This window comes from Salvelinus sp. IW2-2015, linkage group LG1 (genome assembly GCF_002910315.2).
Source record: "Salvelinus sp. IW2-2015 linkage group LG1, ASM291031v2, whole genome shotgun sequence".
NCBI lineage: Eukaryota > Metazoa > Chordata > Actinopteri > Salmoniformes > Salmonidae > Salvelinus > Salvelinus sp. IW2-2015.
This window is the reverse complement of record NC_036838.1, coordinates 49,041,631-49,052,487: the sequence shown is the minus strand read 5'-3', so window position 1 is coordinate 49,052,487 and position 10,857 is coordinate 49,041,631.

Genomic DNA, 10,857 nt, shown 5'->3' with positions numbered 1-10,857 from the left:
GGGCGCCAGAGGAGAGGTGGGCCCCGGCAGGTCCCCTGACACACCCTTCCCTGGCCTGAAGAATTCCTCACTCCTGGACATGGGTGTCGTCCGCAGGATTGAGACATCCGAACGGCTAGGTGGGTTATACTCCACTTATGTTGTGGTCCAAAAAAGGGTTTCGACCGATTCTGGACCTCCGCAACCTCAATAGGTACTTTGGTCTATGCCCAAACAGTTTGAGCCTCTACTTTTAAAGATCCATCTCTCCAGAAATAAGTCCCTCACTGTTGCCGCTTGTTATAAGACCCCCCTCAGCTCCCAGCTGTGCCCTGGACACCATATGTGAATTGATTGCCCACCCCCCCATCTATCGTCAGAGTTTGTACTGCTAGGTGACCTAAATTGGGATATGCTTAACACCCCGGCCGTCCTACAATCTAAGATAGATGCACTCAATCACAAATTATCAAGGAACCCACCAGGTACAACCCTAAATCCGCACCCTCATAGATTTCATCCTGACCAACTTGCCCTCAAAATACACCTCTGTTGTCTTCAACCAGGATCTCAGCGATCACTGCCTCATTGTCTGCGTCCGTTATGGGTCCGCAGTCAAACGACCACCCCTCATCACTGTCAAWRGCTCCCTAAAACACTTCTGCGAGCAGGCCTTTCTAATCGACCTGGCCCGGGTATCCTGGAAGGATATTGACCTCATCCCGTCAGTAGAGGATGCCTGGTTGTTCTTTAAAAGTGCTTTCCTCACCACCTTAAATAAGGATGCCCCTTTCAAAAAATGTAGAATTAAGAACAGATATAGCCCTTGGTTCACTCCAGACTTGACTGCCCTTGACCAGCACAAAAACACCCTGTGGCYTACTGCACTAGCATCGAATATTCCCCGTGATATGCAACTTTTCAGGGAAGTCCGGGACCAATACACACAGTCCGTTAGGAAAGCAAAGGCTAGCTTTTTCAAACAGAAATGTGCATCCTGCAGCACTAATTCCAAAAAGTTTTGGGACACTGTAAAGTTCATGGCGAATAAGAGCACCTCATCCCAGCTGCCCACTGCACTGAGATGAGACTAGGAAACACTATCACCACTGATAAATCCACGATAATCGAGAATTTCAATAAGCATTTCTCTACGGCTGACCATGCTTTCCACCTGCCCCCCCCCCCCATTCTCCTTCCCCCAAATCCAGACAGCTGATGTTCTGAAAGAGCTGCAAAATCTGGATCCCAACAAATCAGCTGGGCTAGACAATCTGAACCCTCTCTTTCTAAAATTATCCGACACCATTGTTGCAACCCCTATTACTAGTCTGTTCAACCTTGTTCGTATTGTCTGAGATTTCTAAAGATTGGAAGGCGGCCGCGGTCATCCCCCTCTTCAAAGGGGGAGACACTCTAGACCCAAACTGTTACAGACCTATATCTATCCTGCCCTGCCTTTTTATAAAGTCTTCGAAAACCAAGTGAACAAACAGATCACCGACCATTTCGAATCCCTCCGTACCTTCTCCGCTATGCAATCTGGTTCCCGAGCTGGTCATGGGTGCACCTCAGCCACGCTCAAGGTCCTAAACAATATCATAACTGCCATCTATAAAGACAGTACTGTGCAGCCATCTTTATCGACCTGGCCAAGGCTTTCGACTCTGTCAAACACCGTATTCTTATCGGCAGACTCAACAGCTTTGGTTTCTCTGACAGAGTTCAGTGTGTCAAATCAGAGGGCCTGTTGTCCAGACCTCTGGCAGTCTCTATGGGGGTGCCACAGTGTTCAATTCTCGGGCCGACTCTTTTCTCTGTATATATCTATGATGTCGCTCTTGCTGCGGGTGATTCTTTGATCCACCTCTACGCAGATGACACCATTCTGTATACATCTGGCCCTTCTTTGGACACTGTATTAACAAACCTCCAAACGAGCGTCAACGCCAATCAAGACTCCTTCCGTGGCCTCCAACTGCTCTTAAATGCTAGTAAAATGAAATGCATGCTCATCAACCAATCGCTGCCTGCACCCGCCCGCCCGACCAGCATCACTAATCTGGACGGTTCAGACTTAGAATATGTGGACTACTACAAAAACCTAAGAGTCTGGCTAAACTGTAAACTCTCCTTCCAGACTCACATTAAGCATCTCCAATCCAAAGTTAAATCTAGAATCGTCTTCCTATTTCGCAACAAAGCCTCCTTCACTCATGCTGCCAAACTTACCCTTGTAAAACTGACTATCCTATCGATCCTTGACTTCGGTGATGTCATTTACAAATTAGCCTCCAACACTCTWCTCAGCAAATTGGATGCAGTCTATCACAGTGCCATCCGTTTTGTCACCAAAGCCCCATATACTACCCACTACTGCGACCTGTATGCTCTCGTTGGCTGGTCCTCGTTACATATTCGTTGCCAAACCCACTGGCTCCAGGTCATCTATAAGTCTTTGTTAGGTATAGTTCCARCTTATTTCAGCTCACTGGTCACCATAGCAACACCCACCCATAGCACACGCTCCACCAGGTATATTTCACTGGTCATCCCCAAAGCCAACACCTCGTTTGGCCGCCTTTCCTTCCAGTTCTCTGCTGCCAATTACTGGAACGAATTGCAAAAATCCTTATATCTTATATCTTATTCTTATATCTCCTACTCTAACTTTAGAGSAGCTTACCGATCGCTGCAGCTGTACATAGCCCATCCAACCAACTACCTACCTCATCCCCATTTTTGTTTCTGCTCTTTTGCACACCAGTATTTCTACTTGCACATCCTCATCTGCACGTATATCACTCCAGTGTAAATTGCTAAATTGTAATTACTTCGCCACCACTGGCCTATTTATTGCGTTACCTCCTTACTTCATTTGCACACACTGTATACAGATTTTACTATTGTGTTATTGACTGTACATTTGTTTATCCCATGTGTAACTCTGTGCTTTGTCGCGCTGCTTTACTTTATCTTATCTTGGCCAGGTCGCAGTTGTAAATGAGAACTTGTCTCAACTGGCCTACCTGGTTAAATAAAGGTGAAATAAAATAAACTGAGGAAATTCTGCCGGGAACTAGTCAGCACAAACGCCTCCCAGATCGGCTGGGGGGGTGTGACCAAGGGCAGGTCGGCCAGTGGCTGTTGGCTATCCCCTTGGAGCGACAGGCACATCAATACACTACAGCTCCGTGCTGTACTGCTGGCCCTGCAGTCTATCCTTCCACATCTGAAGGGAAGACATGTCCTGGTGAGAACGGACAACACCACAGTGGTGGCTTACATCAACCATCAGGGTGGGCTGAGGTCCCACTGCCTCCATATTATGGCACGGGAGCTCCTTCTCTGGGCTCAGGGACGTCTAGCGTCTCTATGCGCAGCGCACGTACCCGGAATCGAGTTTGCCACCCTGGACAATGCACACTGCCCCCTGTGGTACTCCATGTCAGAGCCACCAGGTCCTCTGGGCGTGGATGCTCTGGCTCACGATTGGCCAGGGCTGGAGCTTACACATTCCCCCTTTTCCCCTGATCCAGTCTGTGCTGGACAGGACCAGGATGGCAGAGCATTGTTTGCTTCTGGTGGCCCCATACTGGCCCAGACGACCCTGGTTCAGCCTTCTCCTGTCCCTGTTGTCTGGGACACRTTGGCAACTTCCCCTGAGACCGGACCTGCTGTCTCAGGTCGGGGYAACTCTGTGGCATCCGAGGCGCACCGCCTCAGTCTGTGGGCTTGGCCACTAAACGGCACCAATGGTCCATGTTAGGACTATAGGAGGGTGTAATGAACACCATGCAGAGCGCAAGGGCGCTGGTTACAACCAGTTGCGCTGGCGGTTGTTCTGCTCTTGGTGCACTGGTATTGAGGTGGTGCCCGAGTCAGGCGGGTGCAGGTAATGGAGGGCATACTGCATGTCTCGCTTGGATGAGGGCTTGGCAGCCTCTACACTGAGAGGGTATTTGGCCGCTATATCTGCCTGCCATGCGGGGTGGATGTCCCATGGTCTCCAGGTTTATGAAGGYGGTTCGTCGCCTGCGTCRAGCTAGGACCCGCTCAATGGCGAGCTGGGATCTGGATGTGGTCTTGGCAGCTTGGCAAAGCCGCCTTTCGAACAGTTGGAGTCTGCCTCCCTGAAACGCCTCTCTATGAAGATGGTTTTCTTGGATGGACCCCGGGGGGAGGAGTAGATCTCTCCGCCCCAACCCTTCATTCCTCCCGACGGTTCTGTCAGACAGGCATGTGAACATCCCTTTTTATCCTGTCTGCTAAGGCCCGACAGTGGCAGGGGAGTCTGGGCCTCCCTCCGGCATGCTGTCTGCCTATGTGGAGCGYACATGGTCAGTGAGAACAACAGACCAGCTCTTTGTCTCACTGGATTGTGGACACGATTACGACAGCATACTGCCTGACCGGCAGGCCAGTGCTGGGATCTGTGGTGGCACATTCAACACGGGGTGTGGCTGTGTCCTGGGCTCTACTGAGAGGAGTGCCCCTCGCTGATATCTGTGTTGTGGCCAGCTGTGCTTCCTCTTGCACCTTTGCTAGGTACTATCAAGTAAATGTGGCACCTCCCTCTGCGGTTGGTTCAGCGGTCCTGGGCGGTGCCTCCCCTTCCGGGGACTGTGCCGGGACCCCCCCTTCCACATTGACGGCCCCTGCATCCCGGTCCCGCGCTGGGACTTTGCCGCTGGCTGGCCAGGTCCCTCTAGCACAGACTAATCTGGTACGGGTATACCAATACGAAGGTTACGTACGTTATGTTTCACTATATTGGATTACTCAAATCCTCTACGGTGCTAGAGGCACCTCAAAAATGATGTAGAGAACGTGTGTCGTGGCCATGGGGTCTATATATAGTGGTGGACCCCAGCCGTGACACAGGTGTACACGGGAGTAAATCTGTAAATCTTCACCTCGGATGTATCCCTCCGTCGCGGAGTGATACCAATATATTGGAGTGATCCATATAGCTCACATAACTGTAGTTACATACGTAACCTTCGTTGTCTAGCTATTGTTAAATGACAGTAGTTTTTACCCCTTCTGCCTATAGTCTTCAGTGGTTGCATACTGCTCCCAACAAGACATGTCCACAATGTAGAAAACAGGTATTTTATTTTACCTTTTATTTAACCTCTTTTGGCGCATGAACCGCTAGCGGAACACCTACGACAACATCCGGTGAAATTGCAGAGCCCAAAATTCAAAATACAAAAATTGTAATATTAAACATTATTGAAAATACAGGTGTCATACATAATTTAAAAGCTTAACGTCTTGTTAATCCAACCGCGTTGTCAGATTTCAAAAAGGCTTTACGGCGAAAGCATACCATGCGATTATCTGAGGACAGCGCCCCACACCAAAATACTTTTTCAACCAGCACAGGCGTCACAAAATCGGAAATGGCGATTAAATAAATCACTTACCTTTGAAGATCTTCCACWGTTTGCAATCCCAAGGGTCCCAGCTACACAATGAATTATCGTTTTGTTCGATAAAGTCCTTCTTTATATCCAAAAAAGTCTGTTTAGTTGGCGCCAACGATCTCAGTAATCCACTCTTTCAACATGCATACAAACGAATCCAAAAAGTTACCAGTAAAGTTCGTCCAAACAAGTCAAACGATGTTTCTAATTAATCCTCAGGTACTCTAATATCTAAATAAACAATAATATTTTAGACGGAGAATAGTATGTTCAATACGGAAGATAAATAACGAACAGCGCACACCTCATTCACGCGCCAAGACCACTTTTGTAATGACAGACCTTGTAGTTCTACCAACTACTTGTTCCTTTTTCAAAAAACAAGCCTGAAACCCTTTCTAAAGACTGGTGATATCTATATCTAGATTTTCCTCTGGTTTTTGCCTACCATATCAGTTCTGTCATACTCAGGCATTATCTTAACAGTTTTGGAAACTTCAYAGTGTTTTCTATCCAATGCTACCAAGTATATGCATATCCTAGCTTCTGGGCCTGAGTAACAGGCAGTTTACTTTGGGCACGTCAGTCATCTGAAATTCTGGACAAAAACCAGTATGCTAATGAAGTTAACTAGGAAAGTCAGATAAGAACAAATTATTTACAATGACAGCCTAGGAACAGTGGGTTAACTGCCTTGTTCAGGGGCAGAACAACAAATGTTTACATTGTCAGCTCAGGGATTTGATCTAGCAACCTTTCAGTTACTGGCTCAATGCTCTAACCATTAGGCTACCCGCCGCCCCAGGTAGGACTCGCTATACTTATGTCCCCTTCTGAACACTGGTGTTTAAATCTGCATGCATTACATCAATCCCATTCATCTCAAAATMACTCTACAAATTCTTCTTCTGCATGTTTATCTTTATCTGGACTCTACCCTCAGGTTAGCATCCGACACATCAACAGGTTGTTCTTTGACATTCATGGTGAAGAAGAGGGATCCTCTGCTGACCCAGAGAGTTTGCAGGTATGCCTATACCAGGAGGAAACACTATTTACTCATGTTGTGGCAACATTGAATAGCCTATTGTCAGTGTCACTCATGGCATGTGGATTGGGGTTAATATTATTGTATGATTTGGCATTTATTCAGTGTTTCGTTAATTTCTTCTGCAGAATGAGCTCGATGGAATGAAAGCAGTTTTAAGTACCAAAGGTTACAGGCCAGTGAATAAAACTGATGCTTGTTTTGATAGACCATGTATCATTATGATGGTGTAACTATTTTGCATTTGGTACGGCTGAAACATTTACTTGTATTTTTATTCTCAGAGACTCAAGGGACAGACTGAAGATAGTAGAGGGCTTGAAGGAGACTGTGGACAGGCAGAAGAAAGACCTGGACATTGTGAGGAAGGCGATTGAAGAGAAAGAGATGCTCAGCTCACAGGGTAGGATGCCAAGTTGTCAAACACAAAGCCAAATGTATTTACACGCTCCTGTCTACCTGACATGTCTCTGATGTGTAGTTTTTTAATTTATTTTTTACCTGTCCGAAAAGGATGAAATACCTGGAGAACCAGCAATGTGAGACCCAGGCTGGCAAGGAGGAGGCCCGATGACTCCGGACCAAAATGAAAACATATGAGAGGTAGCCCGCAGCACACTCACACAATAATAATTAGCACACTATCGTGCCAACATTAACCATACTTTGCTGGCTTGTATATTTTGTGTGTGTGTGTGTGCTTCCCAGTCTGGATGTGGTGTTGCAGGATCAGAGAACTGAGGTGGAGTCCATGATCACTGACATGGGTGTTGGCCAGGCTGCATGTGGAGCAGCTTTCCATCTACTGCATTTCTCTCAAGAAGTAAGGAACATCAAACTCATAGCTGCTGTGTGTTACTGTTGCACTATACATTGTCAGGGGCATCAGTGTTTTTTAAGTATATTTATTAAGTAATCCTATTATCCTTGGCAGAGAGTATGACAAGCTAAAAGGGAGCCTCAGATCTTCAAACTAAATGTGTGAAAAGCTCAAAAGGGAGGTGTTTGCTTCAAACAACAAGGTAATGCATGTAAACAAAACGCATGAATTGAAATTTTCTGGGATAATGTCGGTTGTGTCTCTACTTCCGATCTCAGACTGACCGTCTCTCATATCTCTGTAGTTGCATAAAGCCACAATGGAGTTGAACAGGACCAAGGATGACATGAAAGCTGTCCAAAATGACTTGACCAACGCAGACAGAGATTATCGTAAGAAGCCCCCCTTCTTGAAATTATAAGCACTATATAATTTGCAAAGCTATGTTTCATTTGTATAATAAAAATACAAATTTAGTTTACTACTCACTACTTTGTCTTTTTAATATTATGTTAGTCTGAAGAAAAAAGTTGTGATTGTTCAAAAGACCCTGAGCACACTAACCCACACTAACGAAGCTCTGAGCCGACTATTCTTCGAGAGGTTTGTCACTTCACCAATCGATTCTCTACACAACACGTTACTTAGTATACAGTGCATTCGGAAAGTATTCAGACCCCTTGACTTTTTACCKKAAAAAAAGATGTTACACCCTTATTCTAAAATTGATCAAATAAAACATTTTGACAAATTATACCCCATAATGACAAAGCGAAAACTTTTATTATTGCAAATTTATAACCCCCCCAAAAAACAGAAATAACTTATTTACATAAATGTTCAGACTGTTTGCTATAAGACTTGAAATTGAGTGCAGGTGCATCCTGTTTCCATTGATCATCCTTGAGACGTTTCTACAACTTGATTGGAGCACCTGTGGTAAATCCAAATGATTGGACATGATTTGGAAAGGCACACACCTGTCTATATAAGGTCTCACAGTTGACAGTGCATGTCAGAGCAAAAACCAAGCCAGGTTGAAGGAATTGTCCGTAGAGCTCAGAGACAGAATTGTGTCGGCACAGATCTGAGGAAGGGTACCAAAACATTGTTGCAACATTGAAGGTCCCCAAGAACAGTGGCCTCCATCATTCTTAAACAGAAGAAGTTTGGAACCACCAATACTCTTCCTAGAGCTGAAACATGGTGGCAGCATCATGCTGTGGGGATGTTTTTCAGTGGCACTGGGAGACTAGTCAGGATTGAGGGCAAGATAAACGGAGCAAAGTACAGAGAAATTGTTGATGAAAACCTGCTCCAGAGCACTCAGGACCTCAGACTGGGGTGAAGGTTCACCCTCCAACAGGATAACGACCCTAAGCACACAGCCAAAACAACGCAGGAGTGGCTTCGGGACAAGTCTCTGAATGTCCTTGAGTGGCCCAGCCAGAGCCCAGACTTGAACCTGATCGAACATCTCTGGAGAGACCTGTAAATAGCTGTGCAGCGAGTCTCCCCATTCAACCTGACAGCGCTTTGGAGAAGAATGGGAGGAACTCCACTAATACAGGTGTGCCAAGCTTGTAGTGTTATACCCAAGAAGACTCGAGGCTGTAATCGCTGCCAAAGGTGCTTCAACAAAGTACTGAGTAAAGGGTCTGAATACTTATGTAAATGTAATATTTTAGTTTTCCTAACCCTGTTTTTGCATTGTCGTTATGGGTTATTGTGTGTAGATTATTGAAGGAAAAAAACAATTTAATACATGTTACAGCCTTATTCTAAAATAACATTTGGAAAAAGTCAAGGGGTCTGAATACTTTCCGAATGCACTGTAAAGATACCTTCTTGGTAGATCTGGTGTCAGTCACTGGGTTCTTTCCCCCTTGTCTTTCAGCCCTACCCCAGTGGAGCTGAAACAGCCCCCTCTCCACCAGTCTGCCAACAGTGAGGACATTGCCCTCAACATGACCTTTGACATCATCACCCCTGACCCGGTGTATAAAAGGTTGTCACAGGTCCCATCCAAGAAGATGCGTCTGGACCCAGCCGCGTGAGTCTCCCTCTACAGTGTGTCATTGACGAGGAACATATGCTACTGACACTACTTTTTTAATAAACAGTTATGATGAAGTATTGATCATAATTATCTTATGTTTTTTGTTTCTCAGCTTGTCGTCCTCACCGACCAAACACCAAGACAAAGCCTCGTTTGGAAGTAAGGTATTTTACCACTTCCAAGGGTTCACTTAACACATGAAKAGACTTTTCTCTGGATAGGATAATTTGCGAAATTACTAATGTAATGTTACATTTTAGAGCAAGATGTGTTGTACATTAGTGTGCATGGCATACCATAAGCTTCTGTGTTAATGAATTCTTAGGCCAGAGAGGAGGCGGAGCCCATGGATACCTCCTTCCGTAACGCCAACCTGTTCAATAAGAAAACCGTCGGCAGCATGCTGGACCCCAAGATGATTCAACTGGGAGCTGTAGGTTTAACCTGACTGTCTTGTTCTTGTCAACGATATGACAAGGTCAGAAGTGGTTACAGTAGACTTGGGGGAAGAACCAAATTCTTCCAGCCTGTATCCTTTTCTCAAACCATACAATTCAGGTGTACTAACAGGTATTTTTATTGATATGGGTATTGAAGTAAATATTGTGACTGTGTATTATATCCTCTATGATGTCTATTGACAAATGTATGTCGTTATACATTTACTGTAACTAATCTCATAGGAAACCATAGTGGAGGAACACGTGAATGCCATTTGTTATGGAATTTTCCTTAATTCAGCCCCCCACACCAGTCTCTTTTGTCAGAGATTCACCCGCTCATGATGAAGGCCAAGATGAAAAAATGGTTCCCGACCAGCTCCTCCCAAGATCTCCATCTGCCTTACGCTTAACAGTTTTCTGGAGTGACCTTTCCATACCTGACTGATGCATGTGTGTCAGTTGCACCTCTGACACTAGGGACCAGCCCGTCTGGGGCAATATAGAGGAGCAACCTGAATAGGTTTACCGGTCAGGTAAAAAATAACTTGGACTTCTTGAGGGCCTGCTCCAAGCTTTGGGCATGAATGGGCATAGCTGCTAGTTTGATGAAAATATTTAATTTGGTTTATTGAGACTTCATTTGGCTCATGAAACCCCCTGTCTGTTTAGTAATTTTGTGTTGAGACATTTCATTTTTGTCTGGTTTATAATTTTGAGTGTGAGGAAGAGTTATCTGCTGACTGAAATATATKATTACTAGCATCTGTGACATGTCAGGCATTTGACTCGGTTGCACATTACACAAATCCAAATTTTAGCCATCTTTCACACTTGAACATTTCTTGTTTTACTTACTGTCTGAATATTGTAATACAGCATTGTATTGAATATTTTGAAGTTGTTTCCCACTTTGGGCGGAAGGTAGCCTAGTGGTTAGAGCGTTGGGCAAGTAACCGAAAGGTTGCTAGAGCGACTCCCCGAGCTGACAAGGTAAACATCTGTTGTTCTGCCCCTGAACAAGGCAGTTAACCCACTGTTCCTATGTCGTCATTTTAAATAAGAATTTGTTCTTAACT